Raw genomic sequence first — 25762 nt, forward strand, 5'->3', positions numbered from 1 at the left:
CACCACAAGAACATCATCTTCACTGTCCACAGGGACATCATACTCAATGTCCACCACAGTGAATTCTCTCACCAATGTCTACCACAGAGACATCCTTCCCACAGTCCACCACAGGGATTTCCTCCCAACTGTCAAACACAGGGACATCTTTCCCACTGTAAACCACAGGAACATCCTCTCCACTGTGCACCAAATGGACATCCTCCTTTGCACAACAGAGATGTCCTCACGAATGTGCACCACACAGACATCTTCCAGGGCACACGTTAGAAGTGCACACCACTGTCCCCACAAGAGATTTCCTCTGCACTCTCCAAAACAGGGACATCATTCCCAGAGTCCACCAAAATAACGTTTTCCTGTGCACAAGAGAAACGTCCTCACCACTGTCCACCAAAGGGACGTACTCATCACCATCCAGCAGAGGGATGTCCTTACCACTGTCCACCACAGGGACATCCTTTACATTGTTCACCACAGGGACGTCTTTCTGGCTGTCGACCACAGGGATGTACTTCCCACTCTCGACAAAAAGAGAACAGTGCAGGGCCGGCTAATACCCTGTGGCTACCCAACTCACAATAACACGTTTTCACCCAAAATGCACAAATAACATGCATTTAGTGTTTTTAACTCTATTAAGAGTTGCCTGGACTCAGCGAATACCCAGGCTTTTCTCGTTGGATAGTCTTCCAGATGTGAACTTCCTTACTTTGTAAGATACATTTTCTGTGCAATACAGCTACTTCTTTGTACATGGTGTCCAAAAAAGAGAACAGTGCAGGGCCGGCTAATACCCTGTGGCTACCCAACTCAAAATAACACGTCCTCACCCAAACTGAACAAATACTATGCATTTAGTGTTTTTAGCTCTCTAAGACTTGCCTTGCACTCAGCGCATACCCAGGCTATTCTCCTTGGGTAGTCTTCCAGATGTGAACTTCCTTACTTTGTACCATGTGTTTTCTCTGCAATACAGCTACTTCTTTGTACATGGTTTCCAAAACAGAGAACAGTGCAGGGCCGGCTAATACACTGTGGCTACCCAACTCAAAATATCACGTCTTCACCCAAAATGCACAAATAGCATGCATTTAGTGTTTTTAGCTCTCTAAGAGTTGCCTGGCACTCAGCGCATACCCAGGCTTTTCTCCTTGGGTAGTCTTCCAGATGTGAACTTCCTTACTTTGTACCATGCATGTTTTCTGCAATACAGCTACTTCTTTGTACATAATTTCCAAAACAGAAAACAGTGCAGGGCCAACTAATACCCTGTGGCTACCCAACTCAAAATATCACGTCTTCACCAAAACTGCACAATAACATGCATTTAGTGTTTTTAGTTCTCTAAGTGTTTCCTGGAACTCAGCGCATACCCAAGCTTTTCTCCTTGGGTAGTCTTCCAGATGTCAACTTCCTTATTTTTTACCATGCGCTTTCTCTGAAGTACAGCTACATATTGTACATGGTTTCCAAAACAGAGAACAGTGCAGGGCAGCCTAATACACTGTGGCTACCCAACACAAATAACACGTCTTCATCCAAACTGCACAAATGACGTGCATTTAGTGTTTTTAGCTCTCTAAGAATTGCCTTGCACTCAGCGCATACCCAGGCTATTCTCCTTGGGTAGTCTTCCAGATGTGAACTTCCTTACTTTGTACCATGTGTTTTCTCTGCAATACAGCTACTTCTTTGTACATGGTTTCCAAAACATTGAACAGTGCAGGGCTGGCTAATACCCTGTGGCTACCCAACTCAAAATATCACGTCTTCACCCAAACTGCACAAATAACGTGCATTTGGTGTTTTTAGTTCTCTAAGATTTTCCTGGCACTCAGCGCATACGCAGGCTTTTCTTCTTGGGTAGTCTTCCAGATGTGAACTTCCTTACTTTGTACCATGCATTTTCTTTGTGATACATCTACTTCTTTGTACACGGTTTCCAAAACAGAGAACAGTGCAGAACTGGCTAATATCCTGTGGCTACCCAACTCAAAATATCACGTCTTCACCCAAACTGCACAAATAACATGCATTTAGTGTTTTTAGCTCTCTAAGAGTTGCCTGGCACTCAGCACATACCCAGGCTTTTCTCCTTGGGTAGTCTTCCAGTTGTGAACTTCCTTACTTTGTACCATGCATTTTCTCGGCAATACAGCTACTTCTTTGTAAATGGTTTCCAAAACAGAGAACAGTGCAGGGCCGGCTAATACCCTGTGGCTACCCAAATCAAAATAACACGTCTTCTCCCAAACTGCACAAATAACGTGTATTTAGTGTTTTTAGCTCTCTAAGAGTTGCCTGGCACTCAGCGCATACCCAGGCTTTTCTCCTTGGGTAGTCTTCCAGATGTGAACTTCCTTACTTTGTACCATGTGTTTTCTCTGCAATACAGCTACTTCTTTGTACAGGGTTTCCAAAAGAGAGAACAGTGCAGGGCCGGCTAATACCCTGTGGCTACCCAACTCAAAATATCACGTCTTCACCCAAACTGCACAAATAAAGTGCATTTACTGTTTTTAGGTCTCTAAGAGTTGCCTGGGACTCAGCGCATACCCAGGCTTTTTCTTGGGTAATATTCCAGATGTGAACTTCCTTACTTTGTACCATGCTTTTTCTCTGCAATACACCTACTTCTTTGTACATGGTTTCCAAAACAGAGAACAGTGCAGTGCCGGCAAATACCCTGTGGCTACCCAACTCAAATTAACATGTCTTCACCCAAACTGCACAAATAACTTGCATTTAGTGTTTTTAGGTCTCTAAGAGTTGCCTGGCACTCAGCGCATACCCAGGCTTTTCTTCTTGGGTAGTCTTCCAGATGTGAACTTCCTTACTTTGTACCATGCTTTTTCTCTGCAGTACAGCTATTTATGTGTACATGGTTTCCAAAACAGAGAACAGTGCAGTGCTGGATAATACCCTGTGGCTACCCAACTCAAAATAACATGTCTTCACCCAAACATCACAAATAACTTGCATTTAGTGTTTTTTTAGCCCTCTAAGAGTTGCCTGGCAATCAGCGCATACCCAGGCTTTTCTCCTTGGGTAGTCTTCCAGATGTAAACTGCATTACATTGTACCATGCGATTTCTCTGCAATACAGCTACTTCTTTGTACATGATTTCCAAAACAGAGAACAGTGCAGGGCCGGCTAATACCCTGTGGCTACCCAACTCAAAACACATCTTCACCCAAACTGCACAAATAACGTGCATTTAGTGTTTATAGCTTTCTATCTTTTGCCTTGCCCTCAGCGCATACCCAGGCTATTCTCCTTGGGTAGTCTTCCAGATGTCAACTTTCTTATTTTTTTACCATGCGTTTTCTCTGCAGTACAGCTACTTCTTGTACACGGTTTCCAAAACAGAGAAGAGTGCAGGGCAACCTAATACCCTGTGGCTACCAAACTCAAAATAACACATCTTCATCCAAACTGCACAAATAACGTGCATTTAGTGTTTTTAGGTCTCTAAGAGTTGCCTGGCACTCAGCGCATACCCAGGCTTTTCTCCTTGGGTAGTCTTCCAGATGTGAACTTCCTTACTTTGTACCATGCATGTTCTCTGCAATACAGCTACTTCTTTGTACCTGGTTTCCAAAACAGAAAACAGTGCATGGCTGGCTAATACCCTGTGGCTACCCAACTCAAAATATCATAGCTTCACCCAAACTGCACAAATAACGTGCATTTACAGTTTTTAGCTCTCTAAGAGTTGCCTTGTCCTCAGCGCATACCCAGGCTATTCTCCTTGGGTAGTCTTCCAGATGTGAACTTCCTTATATTTCACCATGTGATTTCTCTGCAATACAGCGATTTCTTTGTACATGGTTTCCAAAACAGAGAACAGTGCAGGGCCGGTTAATACTCTGTGGCTACTTAACTCAAAATAACACCTCTTCACCCAAACTGCACAAATAACGTGCATTTACTGTTTATAGCTTTCTATCTTTTGCCTTGTCCTCAGCGCATACCCAGGCTATTCTCCTTGGGTAGTCTTCCAGATGTCAACTTCCTTACTTTGTACCGTGCGTTTTCTCTGCAATACAGCTACTTCTTTGTACATAATTTCCAAAACAGAGAAGAGTACAGGGCCGGCTAATACCCTTGGCTACCCAACTCAAAATAACACATCTTCACCAAAGCTGAACAAATGACGTGCATTTACAGTTTTTAGCTCTCTAAGAGTTGCCTGGCACTCAGCGCATACCCAGGCTTTTCTCCTTGGGTAGTCTTCCAGATGTGAACTTCCTTACTTTGTACCATGTGTTTTCCCTGCGATACAGCTACTTCTGTGTACATGGTTTCCAAAAGAGAGAACAGTGCAGGGCCAGCTAATACCCTGTGGCTACCAAACTCAAAATAACACGTCTTCACCCAAACTGCACAAATAACGTGCATTTAGTGTTTATAGCTCTCTAAGAGTTGCGTGGCAATCAGCGCATACCCAGGCTTTTCTCCTTGGGTAGTCTTCCAGATGTGAACTTCCTTACTTTGTACCATGCATGTTTTCTGCAATACAGCTACTTCTTTGTACATAATTTCCAAAACAGACAACAGTGCAGGGCCAGCTAATATCCTGGGCTACCCAACTCAAAATAACACGTCTTCATCCACACTGCACAAATAACGTGCATTTAGTGTTTTTAGGTCTCTAAGAGTTGCCTGGCACTCAGCGCATACCCAGGCTTTTCTCCTTGAGTAGTCTTCCAATATGAACTTCGTTACTTTGTACCATGTGTTTTCATTGCAATACAGCTACTTCTTTGTACATGATTTCCAAAAGAGAGAACAGTGCAGGGCCGGCTAATACCCTGTGGCTACCCAACTCAAAATAACACGTCTTCACCCAAACTGCACAAATAACGTGCATTTAGTGTTTTTCGCTCTCTAAGATTTGTCTGGCACTCAGCGCATACCAAGGCTTTTCTCCTTGGGTAGTCTTCCAGATGTCAACTTCCTTACTTTTTACCATGTGTTTTCTCTGCAATACAGCTACTTCTTTGTACAAGGTTTCCAAAACAGAGAACAGTGTTGGGCCAGCTAATACCCTGTGGCTACCCAACTCAAAATATCACGTCTTCACCCAAACTGCACAAATAACATGCATTTAGTGTTTATAATTCTCTAAGAGTTGCCTGGCACTCAGCGCATACCCAGGCTTTTCTCTTTGGGTAGTCTTCCAGATGTGAACTGCCTTACATTGTACCATGCGATTTCTCTGCAATACAGCTACTCCTTTATACATGATTTCCAAAACAAAGAACTGTGCAGGGCCAGCTAATACCCTGTGGCTACCCAACTCAAAATATCACGTCTTCACCCAAACTGCACAAACAACGTGCATTTAGTGTTTTTAGCTCTCTAAGATATTCCTGGCACTCAGCGCATACCCAGGCTTTTCTCCTTGGGTAGTCTTCCAGATGTGAACTTCCTTACTTTGTCCCATGTGTTTTCTCTGCAATACACCTACTTCTTTGTACATGGTTTCCAAAAGAGATAACATTGCAGGGCCGGCTAATACCCTGTGGCTACCCAACTCAAAATATCACATCTTCACCCAAACTGCACAAATAAAGTGCATTTAGTGTTTTTAGGTCTCTAAGAGTTGCCTGGCACTCAGCACATACCCAGGCTTTTCACCTTGGGTAGTCTTCCAGATGTGAACTTCCTTCCTTTGTACCATGATTTTTCTCTGCAATACAGCTACTTCTGTGTACATGATTTCCAAAACAGAGAACAGTGTAGGGCCGGCTATTACCCTGTGGCTACCCAACTCAAAATAACACATCTTCACCCAAACTGCACAAAAAACGTGCATTTTGTGTTTTTAGCTCTCTAAGAGTTGCATGGCACTCAGCGCATACCCAGGCTTTTCTCCTTGGGTAGTCTTCAAGATGTAAACTGCCTTACATTGTACCATGCGTTTTCTTTGCAATACAGCTACTTCTTTGTACATGATTTCCAAAACAGAGAACAGTGCAGGGCCGGCTAATACCCTGTGGCTACCCAACTCAAAATAACACATCTTCACCCAAACTGCACAAATAACGTGCATTTAGTGTTTATAGCTTTCTATCTTTTGCCTTGCCCTCAGGGCATACCCAGGCTATTCTGCTTGGGTAGTCTTCCAGATGTGAACTTCCTTACTTTGTACCATGCATGTTCTCTGCAATACAGGTACTTCTTTGTACATGGTTTCCAAAACGAAGAACAGTGTAGGGCCGGCTAATACCCTGTTGCTACCCAACTCAAAATATCATGTCTTCACCCAAACTGCACAAATAATGTGCATTTAGTGTTTTTAGGTCTCTAAGAGTTGCCTGGCACTCAGCGCATACACAGGCTTTTCTCCTTGGGTAGTCTTCCAGATGTAAACTTCCTTACATTGTACCATGCGATTTCTCTGCAATACAGCTACTTCTTTGTACATAATTTCCAAAACAGAGAACAGTACAGGGCCGGCTAATACCCTGTGGCTTCCCAACTCAAAATATCACGTCTTCACCCAAACTGCACAAATAACGTGAATTTACAGTTTTTAGCTCTCTAAGAGTTGCCTGGCACTCAGTGCATACCCAGGCTTTTCTCCTTGGGTAGTCTTCAAGATTGAACTTCCTTACTTTGTCCCATGTGTTTTCTCTGCAATACAGCTACTTCTTTGTACATGATTTCCAAAACAGAGAACAGTGCAGGGCCGGCTAATACCCTGTGGCTACCCAACTCAAAATAACACATCTTCACCCAAACTGCACAAATAACGTGCATTTAGTGTTTATAGCTTTCTATCTTTTGCCTTGCCCTCAGGGCATACCCAGGCTATTCTGCTTGGGTAGTCTTCCAGATGTGAACTTCCTTACTTTGTACCATGCATGTTCTCTGCAATACAGGTACTTCTTTGTACATGGTTTCCAAAACGAAGAACAGTGTAGGGCCGGCTAATACCCTGTTGCTACCCAACTCAAAATACCATGTCTTCACCCAAACTGCACAAATAATGTGCATTTAGTGTTTTTAGGTCTCTAAGAGTTGCCTGGCACTCAGCGCATACACAGGCTTTTCTCCTTGGGTAGTCTTCCAGATGTAAACTTCCTTACATTGTACCATGTGATTTCTCTGCAATACAGCTACTTCTTTGTACATAATTTCCAAAACAGAGAACAGTACAGGGCCGGCTAATACCCTGTGGCTTCCCAACTCAAAATATCACGTCTTCACCCAAACTGCACAAATAACGTGAATTTACAGTTTTTAGCTCTCTAAGAGTTGCCTGGCACTCAGTGCATACCCAGGCTTTTCTCCTTGGGTAGTCTTCAAGATTGAACTTCCTTACTTTGTCCCATGTGTTTTCTCTGCAATACAGCTACTTCTTTGTACATGGTTTCCAAAAGAGAGAACAGTGCAGGGCACACTAATACCCTGTGGCTACCCAACTCAAAATAACACGTCTTCATCCAAACTGCAAAAATAACGAGCATTTAGTGTCTTTAGCTCTCTAAGATTTGCCTGCAACTCAGTGCATACACAGGCATTTCTCCTTGGGAAGTCTTCCAGATGTCAACTTTCTTATTTTTTACCATGTGTTTTCTCTGCAATACAGCTACTTCTTTGTACATGGTTTCCAAAACAAAGAACAGTGCAGGGCCGGCTAATACCCTGTGGCTACCCAACTCAAAATAACACGTCTTCATCCACACTGCACAAATAACGTGCATTTAGTGTTTTTAGCTCTCTAAGAGTTTCCTGGCACTCAGCGCATACCCAGGCTTTTCTTTTTGGGTAGTCTTCCAGATGTGAACGTCCTTACTTTGTACCATGCGTTTTCTCGGCAATACAGCTACTTCTTTGTACATGGTTTCCAAAACAGAGAACAGTGCAAGGCCGGCTAATACCCTGTGGCTACCCAACTCAAAATAACATCTTCACCCAAACTGCACAAATAACGTGCATTTAGTGTTTTTCGCTCTCTAAGATTTGTTCAGCACTCAGCGCATACCCAGGCTTTTCTCCTTGGGTAGTCTTCCAGATGTGAACTTCCTTACTTTGTACCATGCGGTTTCTCTGCAATACAGCTACTTCTTTGTACATAATTTCCAAAACAGAGAACAGTACAGGGCCGGCTAATACCCTTGGCTACCCAACTCAAAATAACACGTCTTCACCCAAACTGAACAAATAACGTGCATTTACAGTTTTTAGCTCTCTAAGAGATGCCTGGCACTCAGCGCATACCCAGGCTTTTCTCCTTGGGTAGTCTTACAGATGTGAACTTCCTTACATTGTACCATGCGTTTTAGCTGCAATACTGCTACTTCTTTGTACACGTTTTCCAAAAGAGAGAATAGTGCAGGGCCGGCTCATACACTGTGGATACCCAACTCAAAATAACATGTCTTCACCCAAACTGCACAAATAACATGCATTTAGTGTTTTTAACTCTCTAAGAGTTGCCTGGCACTAAGCGCATACCCAGGCTTTTCTCCTTGGGTAGTCTTCCAGATGTGAACTTCCTTAATTTGTACCACGCGGTTTCTCTGCAATACAGCTACTTCTGTGTCCATGGTTTCCAAAAAAGAGAACAGTGCAGGGCCGGCTAATACCCTGTGGCTACCCAACTCAAAATAACACATCTTCACCCAAACTGCACAAATAACGTGCATTTAGTGTTTTTAGCTCTGTAAGAGTTGCCTGCCATCAGCACATACCCAAGCTTTTCTCCTTGGGTAGTCTTCCAGATGTGAACTTCCTTACTTTGTACCATGCATGTTTTCTGCAATACAGCTACTTCTTTGTACATAATTTCCAAAACAGAAAACAGTGCAGGGCCAACTAATACCCTGTGGCTACCCAACTCAAAATAACAAGTCCTCATCCAAACTGCACAAATATCATGCATTTAGTGTTTTTAGGTCTCTAAGAGTTGCCTGGCACTGAGCGCATACCCAGGCTTTTCTCCTTGGGTAGTCTTCCAATGTGAACTTCGTTACTTTGTACCATGTGTTTTCATTGCAATACAGCTACTTCTTTGTACATGGTTTCCAAAAGAGAGAACAGTGCAGGGCCGGCTAATACCCTGTGGCTACCCAACTCAAAATAAAATGTCATCACCCAAACTGCACAAATAACGAGTGTTTAGTGTTTTTAGCTCTCTAAGAGTTGAGTGGCACTCAGCGCATACCCAAGCTTTTTTCCTTGGGTAGTCTTCAAGATGTGAACTGCCATACTTTGTTCCATGCAGTTTCTCTGCAATACAGCTACTTCTGTGTACATGGTTTCCAAAACAGAGAACAGTGCAGGGCCGGCTAATACCCTGTTGCTACCCAACTCAAAATAACACGTCTTCACCCAAACTGCACAAATAACGTGCATTTAGTGTTTTTAGGTCTCTAAGATTTGTCTGGCACTCAGCTCATACACAGGCTTTTCTCCTTGGGTAGTCTTCCAGATGTGAACTTCCTTACATTGTACCATGCGATTTCTCTGCAATACAGCTACTTTTTTGTACATAATTTCCAAAACAGAGAACAGTACAGGGCCGGCTAATACCCTGTGGCTACCCCACTCAAAATAACACATCTTCACCCAACCTGCACAAATAACGTGCATTTACAGTTTTTAGCTCTCTAAGAGTTGCCTGGCACTCAGCACATACCCAGGCTTTTCTCCTTGGGTAGTCTTCAAGATTGAACTTCCTTACTTTGTCCCATGTGTTTTCTCTGCAATACAGCTACTTCTTTGTACATGGTTTTCAAAAGAGAGAACAGTGCAGGGCAGGCTAATACCCTGTGGCTACCCAACTCAAAATAACATGTCTTCACCCAAACTGCACAAATAATGAGCATTTAGTGTCTTTAGCTCTCTAAGATTTGCCTGCAACTCAGTGCATACAAAGGCATTTCTCCTTGAGAAGTCTTCCAGATGTCAACTTTCTTATTTTTTACCATGCGTTTTCTCCCCAGTACAGCTACTTCTTGTACATGGTTTCCAAAAGAGAGAACAGTGCAGGGCCAGCTAATACCCTTTGGCTACCCAACTCAAAATAACACGTCTTCATCCAAACTGCACAAATAACGTGCATTTAGTGTTTTTAGGTCTCTAAGAGTTGCCTGGCACTGAGCGCATACCTAGGCTTTTCTCCTTGGGTAGTCTTCCAATGTGAACTTCGTTACTTTGTACCATGTGTTTTCATTGCAATACAGCTACTTCTTTGTACATGGTTTCCAAAAGAGAGAACAGTGCAGGGCCAGCTAATACCCTGTGGCTACCCAACTCAAAATAACACGTCATCACCCAAACTGCACAAATAACGAGCATTTAGTGTTTTTAGCTCTCTAAGAGTTGCGTGGCACTCAGCGCTTACCCAAGCTTTTCTCCTTGGGTAGTCTTCAAGATGTGAACTGCCATACTTTGCTCCATGCAGTTTCTCTGCAATACAGCTACTTCTGTGTACATGGTTTCCAAAAGAGAGAACAGTGCAGGGCCGCTAAAACCCTGTGGCTACCCAACTCAAAATAACACGTCTTCACCCAAACTGCACAAATAACGAGCATTTAGTGTCTTTAGCTCTCTAAGATTTGCCTGCAACTCAGTGCATACACAGGCATTTCTCCTTGGGAAGTCTTCATGTTGTCAACTTTCTTATTTTTTACCATGTGTTTTCTCCGCAGTACAGCTACTTCTTGTACATGGTTTCCAAAAGAGAGAACAGTACAGGGCCAGCTAATACCCTGTGGCTACCCAACTCAAAATAACACGTCTTCATCCAAACTGCACAAATAACGTGATTTAGTGTTTTTATTTCTCTAAGAGTTGCATGGCAATCAGCGCATACCCACGCTTTTCTCCTTGGGTAGTCTTCCAATGTGAACTTTGTTACTTTGTACCATGTGTTTTCATTGCAATACAGCTACTTCTTTGTACATGGTTTTTAAAAGAGAGAACAGTGCAGGGCCGGCTAATACCCTGTGGCTACCCAGCTCAAAATAACACGTCCTCACCCAAACTGCACAAATAACGAGCATTTAGTGGTTTTAGCTCTCTAAGAGTTGCATGGCACTCAGCGCATACCTAGGCTTTTCTCCTTGGGTAGTCTTCAAGATGTGAACTGCCATACTTTGTTCCATGCGGTTTCTCTGCAATACAGCTACTTCTGTGTACATGGTTTCCAAAACAGAGAACAGTGCAGGGCCGGCTAATACCCTGTGGCTACCCAACTCAAAATAACACATCTTCACCCAAACTGCACAAATAACGTGAATTTACAGTTTTTAGCTCTCTAAGAGTTGCCTGGCACTCAGAGCATACCCAGGCTTTTCTCCTTGGGTAGTCTTCCAGATGTGAACTTCCTTACATTGTACCATGTGTTTTAGCTGCAATACTGCTACTTCTTTGTACATGGTTTCCAAAACAGAGAACAGTGCAGGGCCAGCTCATACCCTGTGGCTACCCAACTCAAAATAACACGTCTTCACCCAAACTTCACAAATAACGTGCATTTAGTTTTTTTAGCTTTCTATGGTTTGCCTTGCACTCAGCGCATACCCAGGCTATTCTCCTTGGGTAGTCTTCCAGATGTCAACTTCCTTATTTTTTACCATGCATTTTCTCCGCAGTACAGCTACTTCTTGTACATGGTTTCCAAAACAGAGAACAGTGCAGGGCCAGCTAATACCCTGTGGCTACCCAACTCAAAATAACACATCTTCACCCAAACTGCACAAATAACGAGCATTTAGGGTTTTTAGCTCTCTAAGAGTTGCGTGGCACTCAGCGCATACCCAGGCTTTTCTCCTTGGGTAGTCATCAAGATGTGAACTGCCATACTTTGTTCCATGCAGTTTCTCTGCAATACAGCTACTTCTGTGTACATGGTTTCCAAAACAGAGAACAGTATAGGGCCACTAATACCCTGTGGCTACCCAACTCAAAATAACACATCTTCACCCAAACTGCACAAATAACGTGAATTTACAGTTTTTAGCTCTCTAAGAGTTGCCTGGCACTCAGAGCATACCCAGGCTTTTCTTCTTGGGTAGTCTTCCAGATGTGAACTTCCTTACTTTGTACCATGCGATTTCTCTGCAATACAGCTACTTCTGTGTACATGGTTTCCAAAACAGAGAACAGTGCAGGGCCGGCTAATACCCTGTGGCTACACAACTCAAAATAACACGTCTTCACCCAAACTGCACAAATAACGTGCATTTAGTGTTTTTAGTTCTCTAAGGGTTTCCTGGCACTCAGCGCATACGCAGGCTTTTTTTTTTGGGTAGTCTTCCAGATGTGAACTTCCTTACTTTGTACCATGCGTTTTCTGGGCAATACAGCTACTTTTTTGTACATGGTTTCCAAAACAGAGAACAGTGCAAGGCCGGCTAATACCCTGTGGCTACCCAACTCAAAATAACACGTCTTAACCCAAATTGCACAAATAACGTGCATTTAGTGATTTTAACTCTCTAAGAGTTGCCTGGCACTCAGCACATACCCAGGCTTTTCTCCTTGGGTAGTCTTGCAGATGTGTACTTCCTTAATTTGTACCATGCAGTTTCTCTGCAATACAGCTACTTCTGTGTACATGGTTTCCAAAACAGAGAAGAGTGCAGGGCCGGCTAATACCCTGTGGCTACCCAACTCAAAATAACAAGTCTTCACCCAAAATGCACAAACAATGTGCATTTAGTGTTTTTAATTCTCTAAGAGTTGCCTGACACTCAGCGCGTACACAGGCATTTCTCCTTGGGTAGTCTTCCAGATGTGAACTTCCTTATTTTTTACCATGCGTTTTCTCTGCAGTACAGCTATTTCTTTGTACATGGTTTCCAAAACAGAGAACAGTGCAGTGCCAGCTAATACCCTGTGGCTACCCAACTCAAAATAACACTTCTTCATCCAAACTGCACAAATAGCGTGCATTTACTGTTTTTAGGTCTCTAAGAGTTGCCTGGCAATCAGCGCATACCCAGGCTTTTCTCCTTGGGTAGTCTTCCAGATGTGAACTTTCTTACTTTGTACCATGCATTTTAGCTGCAATACTGCTACTTCTTTGTACATGGTTTCCAAAACAGAGAACAGTGCAGGGCCGGCTAATACCCTGTTGCTACCCAACTCAAAATATCACGTCTTCACCCAAACTGCACAAATAACGTGCATTTAGTGTTTTTAGCTCTCTAAGAGTTGCCTGGCACTCAGCACACACCCAGGCTTTTCTCCTTGGGTAGTCTTCCAGATGTGTACTTTCTTACTTTGTACCATGCATTTTTCTCCAATACAGCTTCTTCTGTGTACATGGTTTCCAAAACAGAGAACAGTGCAGGGCCGGCTAATACCCTGTGGCTACACAACTCAAAATAACACGTCTTCACCCAAACTGCACAAATAACGTGCATTTAGTGTTTTTAGTTCTCTAAGAGTTTCCTGGCACTCAGTGCATACCCAGGCTTTTCTTTTTGTTTAGTCTTGCAGATGTGAACTTCCTTACTTTGTACCATGTGTTTTCTCTGCAATACATCTACTTCTTTGTACATGGTTTCCAAAACAGAGAACAGTGCAGTGCCAGCTAATACCCTGTGGCTACCCAACTCAAAATAACACGTCTTCACCCAAACTGCACAAATAACGTGCATTTACTGTTTTTAGTTCTCTAAGAGTTTCCTGGCACTCAGTGCATAACCAGGCTTTTCTCCTTCGGTAGTCTTCCAGATGTGAACTACCTTAAATTGTACCATGTGTTTTAGCTGCAGTACTGCTACTTCTTTGTACATGGTTTCCAAAAAAGAGAACAGTGCATGGCCGGCTATTACCCTGTGGCTATCCAACTCAAAATATCACGTCTTCACCCAAACTGCACAAATAACGTGCATTTAGTGTTTTTAGCTCTCTAAGAGTTTCCTAGCACTCAGCACATACCCAGGCTTTTCTTTTTGGGTAGTCTTCCAGATGTGAACTTCCTTACTTTGTACGGTGCATTTTTCTGCAATACAGCTACTTCTGTGTGCATGGTTTCCAAAACAAAAAACAGTGCAGGGCCGGCTAATACCCTGTGGCTACCCAACTCAAAATAACACGTCTTCACCCAAACTGCACAAGTAACGTGCATTTAGTGTTTTTAGCTCTCTAAGAGTTGCCTGGCACTCAGGGAGTACCCCGGCTTTTCTACTTGGGTAGGCTTCCATATGTGAACTTCCTTACATTGTACCATGCATTTTAGCTGCAATACTGCTACTTCTTTGTACATGGTTTCCAAAAGAGAGAACAGTGCAGCGCCGGCTCATACCCTGTTGCTACCCAACTCAAAATAACACGTCTTCACCCAAACTGCACAAGTAATGTGCATTTAGTGTTTTTAGCTCTCTAAGACTTTCCTGGCACTCAGCGCATACCCAGGCTTTTCTCCTTGGGTAGTCTTTCAGATGTGAACTTCCATACTTTGTACCATGCGGTTTCTCTGCAATAGAGCTACTTCTTTGTACATGGTTTCCAAAACAGTGAACAGTGCAGGGCTGGCTAATACCCTGTGGCTACCCAACTCAAAATCTCACGTCTTCACCCAAACTGCACAAGTCACATGCATTTAGTGTTTTCAGCTCTCTAAGAGTTACCTGGCACTCGGGATGTAGCCACGCTTTTCTTTTTGAGTAGTCTTACAGATGGAAACTGCCTTACATTGTACCATGCATTTTAGCTGCAATAGAGTTACTTCTTTGTACATGGTTTCCAAACCAGAGACCAGTGCAGGGAAGGCTAATACTCTGTGGCTACCCAACTCAAAATAACATGTCTTCACCCAAACAACAAGTCACATGCATTTAGTGTTTTCAGCTTTCTAACTGTTGCCTGGCACTCAGTAAGTACCCAGGCTTTTCTTTTTGGGTAGTCTTACAGACAGTAACTGCCTTACATTGTCCCATGCATTTCAGCTGCAATACAACTACTGCTTTGTACTTTTTTTCCAAAAGAGAGACCAGTACAGGGCCGGCTAATACCCTTTGGCTACCCAACTCAAAATAACATGTCTTAACCCAGACTACCCAAGTATCATGCATTTAGTGTTTTCAGCTGCTAAGAGTTGCCTGGTACTCAGGGAGTACCCAGGCTCTTCTCCTTTGTAGTCTTACAGATGGGAACTGCCTTACATTGTACCATGCATTTTAGATGCAATTCAGCTACATCTTTGTACATGGTTTCCAAAACAAAGACCTGTGCAAGGAAGGCTAATACCCTCTGGCTACCCAACTCAAAATAACACGTCTACACCCAATCTGCACAAGTCACATGAATTCAGTGTTTATAGCTCTCTAAGACTTGCCTGACACTCAGGGAGTACCCAGGCTCTTCTCTTTGGGTAGTCTTACAGAAGGGAACAGCCTTACATTGTACCATGCGTGTTAGCTGCAATTCAGCTATATCTTTGTACATGGTTTCCAAAACAGGGATCAGTGCAGGCACGGCTATTACCCTGTGGCTACCAAACTCAAAATAACACGTCTTCACCCAAACTGCACAAGTCATGTGCATTTCGTGTTTTCAGCTCTCTAAGAGTTGCCTGGCACTCAGCGAGTACCCAGGCTTTTCTCCTTGGGTAGTCTTACAGACGGGAACTGTGTTACATTGTCCCATGTGTTTTAGCTGCAATACAGCTACAGCTTTGTACATGGTTTCCAAAACAGAGACCAGTACAGGGCTGGCTAATACCCTTTGGCTACCCAACTCAAAATAACACGTCTTCACCCAGACTGCACAAGTAACATGCATTTAGTGTTTTCAGCTGCTAAGAGTTGCTCGGCACTCAGGGAGTACCCAGGCTCTTCTCCTTGGTAGTCTTACAGATAGGAACTGCCTTACATTGTACCATGCGTTTTAGCTGCAATACAGCTACTGCTTTGTACATGGTTTCCAAAACAGAGACCAGTGCAGGGCCGGCTAATACCCTGTGGCTACCCAACTCAAAATAACACGGCTTCACCCAAACTGCACAAGTCACCTGTATTTAGTGTTTTCAGCTCTCTAAGAGTTGCCAGGCACTCAGGGAGTACCCAGGCTTTTCTCCTTGGGTAGTCTTCCAAATGTGAACTTCCTTACTTTTTACCATGCGTTTTCTCTGCAATACAGGTACTTCTTTGTACATGGTTTCCAAAACCGAGACCAGTGCAGGGTTGGCTAATATCCTGTAGCTACCCAACTCAAAATAACAGGTCATCTCCCAAACTGCACAAGTAATGTGAATTTATTGTTTTCAGCTCTCTAAGAGTTGCCTAGCACTCAGGGAGTACTAAGGCTTTTCTCCTTGGTTAGTCTAACAGATGGGAACTGCCTTACAATGTACCATGCGTTCTGGGTGCAATACAGCTGCATCTTTGTACATAGTTTGCAAAACAGAGAACAGTGCAGGGCCGGCTAATACATTGTGGCTACCAAACTCAAAATAACACGTCTTCACCCAAACTGCACAAGTAATGTGAATTCAGTGTTTTAAGCTCTCTAAGAGTTGCCTGGAACTCAGGGACTACCCTGGCTATTCTCCTTGAGTAATCTTACAGACTGGAACAACTTTACATTGTACCATGCGTTTTCTCTGCAATACAGCTACTTCTTTGTACATGATTTCCAAAACAGAGACCAGTGCAGGCCCAGCTAATAAATACCCTGTGGCTACCCAACTCAAAATAACACGTCTTCACCCAAACTGCACCAGTCACCTGTATTTAGTGTTTTCAGCTCTCTAAGAGTTGCCTGGCACTCAGGGAGTACCCAGGCTTTTCTCCTTGGGTAGTCTTACAGATGGGAACTGCCTTACATTTTACCATGTGTTTTAGATGCAATACAGATACTTCTTTGTACATGGTTTCCAAAACAGAGAACAATGAAGGGCCGGCTAATACCCTGTGGCTGCCAACTCAAAATAACACGTCTTCACCCTAACTGCACAAGTAACATGCATTTAGTGTTTTCAGCTCTCTAAGAGTTGCCTGGCACTCAGGGTGTACCCATGCTCTTCTCCTTGGGTAGTCTTACAGATGAGAATTCCTTACATTGTACCATTCGTTTTAGCTGCAATACAGCTACTTCTTTGTACATGGTTTCCAAAGCAGAGACCAGTGCCTGCCTGGATAATACCCTGGGGCTACACAATGCAATATAACAGGTTTTCACCCAAACTGCACAAGTCACATGCATTTAGTGCATTCAACTCTGTAAGAGTTGCCTGGAACTCAGGAAGTACCCAGGCTTTTCTGGTTTGGTAGTCTTACAGATTGGAACTGCCTTACATTGTACAATGGGTTTTAGCTGCAATACAGCTACTTCTTTGTACATGGTGTCCAAAACAGAGACCAGTGCAGGGCTAGCTAATACCCTGTGGCTACCAAATTCAAAATAACACATCTTCTCCCAAACTGCACAAGTAACATGCATTTAGTGTTTTCAGCTCTCTAAGAGTTGCCTGGAACTAAGGAAGTACCCAGGCTCTTCTCCTTGGTTAGTCTTACAGGCGTGAACTGCCTTACATTTTACCATGTGTTTCAGCTGCAATATAGCTACTTCTTTGTACATGGTTTCAAAAACAGAGCCCAGTACAGGGCCAGCTAATACTCCGTGGCTACCCAATTCAAAAAAAACACATCTTCACCCAAGCTGCACAAGTCACCTGCATTTAGTGTTTTCAACTCTCTAAGAGTTGCCTGGCACTCAGGGAGTACCCAGGCTTTTCTCCTTGGTAGTCTTCCAGATTGGAACTGCCTTACATTGTACAATGTGTTTTTGCTGCAATATAGCTAATTCTTTGTACATTGTTTCCAAAACAGGGAACAGTGCAGGGCCAGCTAATACCCTGTGGCTACTCACTCAAAATAACACATCTTGACCCAAACTGCACAAGTCATGTGCATTTAGTGTTTTCAGCTCTCTAAGAGTTGCCTGGCACTCAGGGAGTACCCAGGCTCTTCTCCTAGGGTAGTCTTAAAGACAGGAACTACCTTACATTATACCATGCATTTTAGCTGCAATACAGCTTCTTCTTTGTACATGGTTTCCAAAACAGAGAACAGTGCAGGCACATCAAATACCCTGTGTCTATCCAACTCAAAATAAAACATTTTCACCCAAACTGCACAAGTCCCATGCATTTAATATTTTCAGCTCTCTTAGAGTTTCCTGGCACTCAGGGAGTACCCAGGTTTTTCTCCTTGGGTAGTCTTACAGACGGGAACTGCCTTACATTGTACCATGTGTTTTACCTGCAATACAGCTACTTCTTTGTACATGCTTTCCAAAATAGCGACCAGTGCAGGGCCGGCTAAAACCCTGTGGCTACCCAACTCAAAATAACACGTCTTCACCCAAACTGCACAACTAATGTGAATTTAGTGTTTTCAGCTCTCTAGGATTTGCCTGGCACTGAGGATGTATCCATTATTTTCTTTTTGAGATGTCTTACAGACAGGAACTGCCTTACATTGTACTATGCATTTTAGCTGCAATACAGCTACTTCTTTGAACATGGTATCCAAAACAGAGACCAGTGCAGGGCCAGCTAATACTCTGTGGCTACCCAACTCAAAATATCACGTCTTCACCCAAACTGCACAACTAATGTGCATTTAGTGTTTTCAGCTCTCTAAGAGTTGCCTGGCACTCAGGGAGTACACTGGTTCGTAGGCTTGGGTAGTCTTACAGACGTGAACTACCTTACATTGTACCATGCGTTATATCTGCAATACAGCTACTTCTTTGTACATGGTTTCCAAAACAGAGACCAGTGCAGGCCCAGCTAATACCCTGTGGCTACCCAACTAAAAATAACACATCTTCACTCAAACTGCACAAGTCACGTGCATTTAGTGGTTTCAGCTCTCTATGAGTTGCCTGGCACTCAGGGACTACCCAGGCTTTTCTTCTTGGGTAGTCTTACAGACTGGAACTTCCTTACATTTTACCATGTGTTTTAGCTGCAAAACAGCTACTTCTATGTACATGTTTTCCAAAACAGAGACAAGTGCATGGCCAGGTAATACCCTGTGGCTACTCACCTAAAAATAACAAGTCTTTACCAAACTGCACAAGTCACCTGCATTTAGTGTTTTGAGCTCTCTAAGAGTTACCTGGAACTCAGGGAGTACCCAGGCTCTTCTCCTCTGGTAGTCTTAAAGACGGGAACTGCCTTACATTGTACCATGCGTTTTAGCTGCAATACAGCTACTTCTTTGTACATGGTTTCCAAAACAGAGAACAGTGCAGGCACAGCAAATACCCTGTGGCTATCCAACTCAAAATAACATGTTTTCACCCAAACTGCCCAAGTCCCATGCATTTAGTGTTTTCAGCTCTCTAAGAGTTGCCTGGCACTCAGGGAGTACCCAGGTTTTTCTCCTTGGTTACTCTTAGAGACGGAAACGGCCTTACATTGTACCATGTGTTTTAGCTGCAATACAGCTACTTCTTTGTACATGGTTTCCAAAACAGAGACCAGTGCAGGGCCGGCTAATACCTTTGGCTACCCAACTCAAAATAACACGTCTTCACCCAAACTGTACAAGTAATGTGAATTTAGTGTTTTCAGCTCTCTAAGAGTTGCCTGACACTGAGGTTGTATCCATTATTTTCTTTTTGAATACTCTTACAGATGGGAACTGCCTTACATTGTGCCATATGTTTTAGCTGCAATACAGCTCCTTCTTTGTACATGGTTTCCAAAACAGAGACCAGTGCAGGTCCGGCTAATACTCTGTGGCTACCCAACTCAAAATAACACGTCTTCACCCAAACTGCACAAGTCACATGCATTTAGTGTTTTCAGCTCTCTAAGAGTTGCCTGGCACTCAGTGAGTACCCAGGCTTTTCTTTTTGGGTTGACTTACAGACAGGAACTGCATTACATTTTACTATGTGTTTTGGCTGCAATACAGCTACTTCTTTGTACATGGTTTCAAAAACAGAGTTTTCAGCTCTCTAAGAGTTGCCTGGCACTCAGGGAGTACCCAGGCTTTTCTCCTTGGGTTGACTTACAGACGGGAACTGCATTACATTTTACAATGTGTTTTGGCTGCAATACAGCTACTTCTTTGTACATGGTTTCAAAAACAGAGAAAAGTACATGGCCAGCTAATACCCTGTGGCTACCCAACTCAAAATAAAATGTCTTCACACAAAATGCACAAGTCACGTTCATTTAGTGTTTTCAGCTCTCTAAGAGTTGCCTGGCACTCAGGGTGTACCCAGGCTTTTCTCCTTGGGTAGTCTTAAAGACAGGGACTGCCTTACATTGTACCATGCGTTTTAGCTGCAATACAGCTACTTCTTTGTACATGGTTTCCAAAATAGAGACCAGTGCATGGCCGGCTAACACCCTGTGTAAACCCAACTCAAAATAACACGTCTTCCCCCAAACTGCACAAGTCAAGGAAATTTAGTGTTTTCAGCTCTCTAAGAGTTGCCTGGCACTCAGGGTGTACCCAGGCTTTTCTCCTTGGGTAGTCTTAAAGACAGGGACTGCCTTACATTGTACCATTCATTTTAGCTGCAATACAGCTACTTCTTTGTACATGGTTTCCAAAATAGAGACCAGTGCATGGCCGGCTAACACCCTGTGTAAACCCAACTCAAAATAACACGTCTTCCCCCAAACTGCACAAGTCAAGGAAATTTAGTGTTTTCAGCTCTCTAAGAGTTGCCTGGCACTCAGGGAATACCAAGGCTTTTCTCCTTGGTTAGTCTTACAGACGGGAACTGCCTTACATTGTGCAGTGCGTTTTACCTGCAATATAGCTACTTCTTTGTAAATGGTTTCCAAAAAAGAGAACAGTGCAGGGCCAGCTAATACCCTGTGGCTATCCAACTCAAAATAACACGTCTTGACCCAAACTGCACAAGTCAGGTGCATTTAGTGTTTTCAGCTCTCTAAGAGTTGCCTTGCACTCAAGGAGTACCCAGGCTCTTCTCCTTGGGTAGTCTTAAAGATGGGAACTGCCTTACATTTTGCCATGCGTTTTAGCTGCAATACTGCTACATCTTTGTACATGATTTCCAAAACAGAGAACAGTGCAGGCACAGCTAATACCCTGTGGCTACCAAACTCAAAAAAAAAAAATCATTTTCACCGAAACTACACAAGTCCCATGCATTTAGTGTTTTCAGCTCTCTAAGAGTTGCCTGGCACTCAGGGTGTACCCAGGTTTTTCTCCTTGGGTAGTCTACAGACTGGAACTGCCTTGAATTTTACCATACGTTTTAGCTGCAATACAGCTCCTTCTTTGTACATGTTTCCAACACAGAGATAAGTGTAGGGCCGGCTAATACCCTGTGGAAACCCAACTCAAAATAACACATCTTCACATAAACTGCACTAGTAACATGCATTTAGTGTTTTCAGCTCTCTAACACTTGTCTGTCACTCAGGGAGTACCCAGTCTTTTCTCCTTGCTTAGTCTTACAGACGGGAAATGCCTTGCACTGTACCTTGCGTTTTAGCTGCAATACAGCTACTTCTTTGTACATGGTTTCCAAAATAGAGACCAGTGCATGGCCGGCTAACACCCTGTGTAAACCCAACTCAAAATAACACGTCTTCCCCCAAACTGCACAAGTCAAGGAAATTTAGTGTTTTCAGCTCTCTAAGAGTTGCCTGGCACTCAGGGAATACCAAGGCTTTTCTCCTTGGTTAGTCTTACAGACGGGAACTGCCTTACATTGTGCAGTGCGTTTTACCTGCAATATAGCTACTTCTTTGTAAATGGTTTCCAAAAAAGAGAACAGTGCAGGGCCAGCTAATACCCTGTGGCTATCCAACTCAAAATAACACGTCTTGACCCAAACTGCACAAGTCAGGTGCATTTAGTGTTTTCAGCTCTCTAAGAGTTGCCTTGCACTCAAGGAGCACCCAGGCTCTTCTCCTTGGGTAGTCTTAAAGATGGGAACTGCCTTACATTTTACCATGCGTTTTAGCTGCAATACTGCTACATCTTTGTACATGATTTCCAAAACAGAGAACAGTGCAGGCACAGCTAATACCCTGTGGCTACCAAACTCAAAAAAAAAAATCATTTTCACCGAAACTACACAAGTCCCATGCATTTAGTGTTTTCAGCTCTCTAAGAGTTGCCTGGCACTCAGGGTGTACCCAGGTTTTTCTCCTTGGGTAGTCTACAGACTGGAACTGCCTTGAATTTTACCATACGTTTTAGCTGCAATACAGCTCCTTCTTTGTACATGTTTCCAACACAGAGACAAGTGTAGGGCCGGCTAATACCCTGTGGAAACCCAACTCAAAATAACACATCTTCACATAAACTGCACTAGTAACATGCATTTAGTGTTTTCAGCTCTCTAACACTTGTCTGTCACTCAGGGAGTACCCAGTCTTTTCTCCTTGCTTAGTCTTACAGACGGGAAATGCCTTGCACTGTACCTTGCGTTTTAGCTGCAATACAGCTACTTCTTTGTACATGGTTTCCAAAACAGAGACCAGTGCAGGGCCAGGTAATACCCTGTGGCTACCCAACTCAAAATAACACGTCATCTCCCAAACTGCACACGTAATGTGAATTTAGTGTTTTCATCTCTCTAAGAGTTTTCTGGCACTCAGGGAGTACCCAGGCTTTTCTCCTTGGGTAGTCTTACAGACGGGAACTGCCTTACATTGTACCATGCATTTTAGCTGCAATATAGCTGCTTCTTTGTACATGGTTTCCAAAACAGAGACCAGTGCAGGGCAGGCTAATACCCTGTGGCTAGCCATCTCAAAATAACATGTCATCTTCCAAACTGTACAAGTAACGTGCATTTAGTGTTTTCAGCTCTCTAAGAGTTGCCTGGCACTCAGGGAGTACCCAGGCTCTGCTTTTTGGGTAGTCTTAGAGACGGGAACTGCCTTACATTGTACCATGTGTTGGGAGCCGCAGTGATTTGCCATTCCAAGAGGGCGTGGACATCCTGTCCTCCCACTTGTAAACAGCTGACTTCACAGTTGCAATAGGCAAAAGGCGTGCCAAAGTCACTGCCAATCCCGAGGCATAATATTGGGTGGTGAGCAAACAGCCAATCAGAAGTGAATATTTCACTCTAGGCTGTATTTGGGCTAGGCCCCTTCCGTGTCTCAGCCCTTCCGCTTCTTCCCGCGTCCTTCCGCGTTTTCCACGTGTGTGTTACAGAGTAAAGTCCTCATTTTGCAGTAACTACCCGAACTGCGTCTCTCGTGTTTCTCTTCCACCGGCGTGGGGTGACACGGGAGGCACGCGTTATATCTGGCGCCGAGAACCCAGGAATTTCAAGGCGCTGCGGAGGCCCCGGAGACTCGAGAAGGGTTAAAAGACTGAAGGTGTTCGAGGTACACCTTTGGAAGATATGCCTGGGGTGGCGGTTGTGGCAAGTGGATTTAAATTCACCGCTGCCACTTCACTAGCTAATCTCTTGCTTGCATTGCATTCGTTTTTAACTTATGTGTGTTGTGAGAGGGTGGGCCACTCTAGCATACCAGAACCATGGTGTCATTGCCGGGGTCAGGCCAAGGGGTCTGGAGGTCAGGTCAGAGAACCTGGAGATATTGAGTACTCGAAAGGAACAAGGACTGCTGCAGAGTCCATTAAGCTAAAGGGGAGAGCTCTGCTCGGGCTATGGGAACAGAGACGCTGCGGCGCCCGGGTCAGACCGGTTACAGAAGCGTCTGCACTCTGCTACCTGTGGCAGGCAGAGCAGACATACAAGCAGACAGAGGAGAGAGATAGTCTGCCCTGGAAAGCACGGCGGGCACACCCCGAGTGCCCCTCGGGCTTAGAGCAGGCAATGCCAGTGACAGAACGGATGATTTTTGAGGATGCCGCGGCTGAAGGCCGTGCAGCCGTAGCCCCTCGTGGGAACGGGAGGCTGCAGAATTGGCTGGGGGCTTGCTGCGGCCCAGGGAGGGAGGCTGTTTGTGCTTATTCCACAGGTGAAAACAATTTGGGTCCCTACACGGTTGGTGCAGCCGCGATGGCGGAGCAAGGCCTGGAGCTGTCGCCGGCCACGGTGGCCGCGCTGCCCCTCCGAGGTGCGGGTGCAGCTGGTGGAGCTGGAGCTGGAGCTGTCTGAAGATAGTGAAAGAATAAAGCTAGGTTGCAAGATTACAGCTCTGAGTCTCCTGACACTAAAGTTCCATTTGGTGATAAGTATACCGCTGTGGGCCATGGTCAGATCTTGAACTGTTCTAGAGGCTTTAAAAACATAGTTAAACCACCAATATTCCATTGGCTACAGTTGGTAGCTCAACCGAGAGTTTGAAAATTTTTGATTTGCCTATGTTTATAGAGAAAAGATACAACATGTGTCTTTTAAGGTTTACAGTTTAAATTTAAGGTTTAAAGTTAAAAATCAAAATGCGCAGTTCAGGCCTTGCCAGGCTCAGAGAACAGGCCTGAGATTAAGAACATTTACATTTGAATTAGGACAATGCAGTCTGAGCTCTGCAGCTCAGGAGCCAAGAGTTCCTTTTGTCTTGGGTCTTCACCGACCAAGTCCTAGAAATGTGCTTATAAAATATGGCTCAAATGATTTTATTTCCTTTATATTCAAAGTTGTTAAAAATGAGATGCTTTAGATTCCTTTAATGTGTGTAACAATTGTTAGAGAATAAGATTGGCTTTTATCCGATATATTCACTGGACAAAAAAGATTGGTTATTAAGTTAATCCAAAATAAAGTTCAAATTTAAGATTTATACAGCCTAACTTGTCTATTCCAGCTGCCATTTTAATAAATGCTTATAGAATTTTATAGATATAAAAGATGTTTTTATATTATCCCTTTACATTTCTGGTAAAGGTGAAAGATTTACAGTTAATAAATTTATTCATAATTTTTAAGAGCCCATGAAGTGATATTTGTTAAAAATAATTGCTTCAGAAAATGGTTAATTGTTTTACATTTTATATATACAAATATTGTTGTTGCTTTACTACAAAAAAGTAAGAGGTTAAATCCTTTGGTATATATTATTCATTGTGTGATGCTTTATTAGTGGATTTCTCTAAAGAAAATTTTTCTGCAAGCCATTGCTCCAATATAACGAGCTTTAAAAAATTTTAAGGTACTTGTTACTTCAAAAAAGATTCAAAGACAGTGTCTTTTCAATATTTGAGACAGGTTGGGGCTAGAGAAATAGCTCAGCCATTAAAGGCTAGATTTTTAAAATATAAAGGCTGAACTCCCAGCAACCACATGGTAGCTCACAACCATTTGTGGTGGGGATCTAACGCCATCTTCTGGCTTGTGAGTGTACTTGCAAAGGAAAATACTTTACTTTTAATCTTGATTTGCTCTTAGTGATTTTTAAAAGTTGTTAAGAGATATTATTTGGCTAAAACCTCATTTTAAGCTTACCATAAGAGGATTTAAACCTCTGTTTAATGTTTTCAAAGAGATGTAAGTCCTAAATTAAATCATATGTGTATTTTCTTGAGTTTACCCTGCTTCAACACAATTAAATTATGTGTTGCAGCCACTGTTTAGAATGTTAAAAAAGGGTGTGTCTGCATTTGTCTTGTTAAATGATATATTTCATGAAGTGCAGAATGTTTCGGCTACACGATTTAATATCTCTAGCCATTTGGATGACATTAAAATTAATAAGGTGTTTAGGAATGCATCTGCACAACCGGTGTCGGTGTGTGTAGACCCTCCATTTTTCTTTAGGTTATCCAATGTTCAGAATAATTCTGAAGTCTTAGATTGTAAGAATGTTACGTGCTTTTTAGCACAAGGCTAGAATGGATCACTAGACCTAGCCTTGGTTGT

This window comes from Arvicanthis niloticus, unplaced genomic scaffold (genome assembly GCF_011762505.2).
Source record: "Arvicanthis niloticus isolate mArvNil1 unplaced genomic scaffold, mArvNil1.pat.X pat_scaffold_407_arrow_ctg1, whole genome shotgun sequence".
Taxonomy (NCBI): Eukaryota; Metazoa; Chordata; class Mammalia; order Rodentia; family Muridae; genus Arvicanthis; species Arvicanthis niloticus.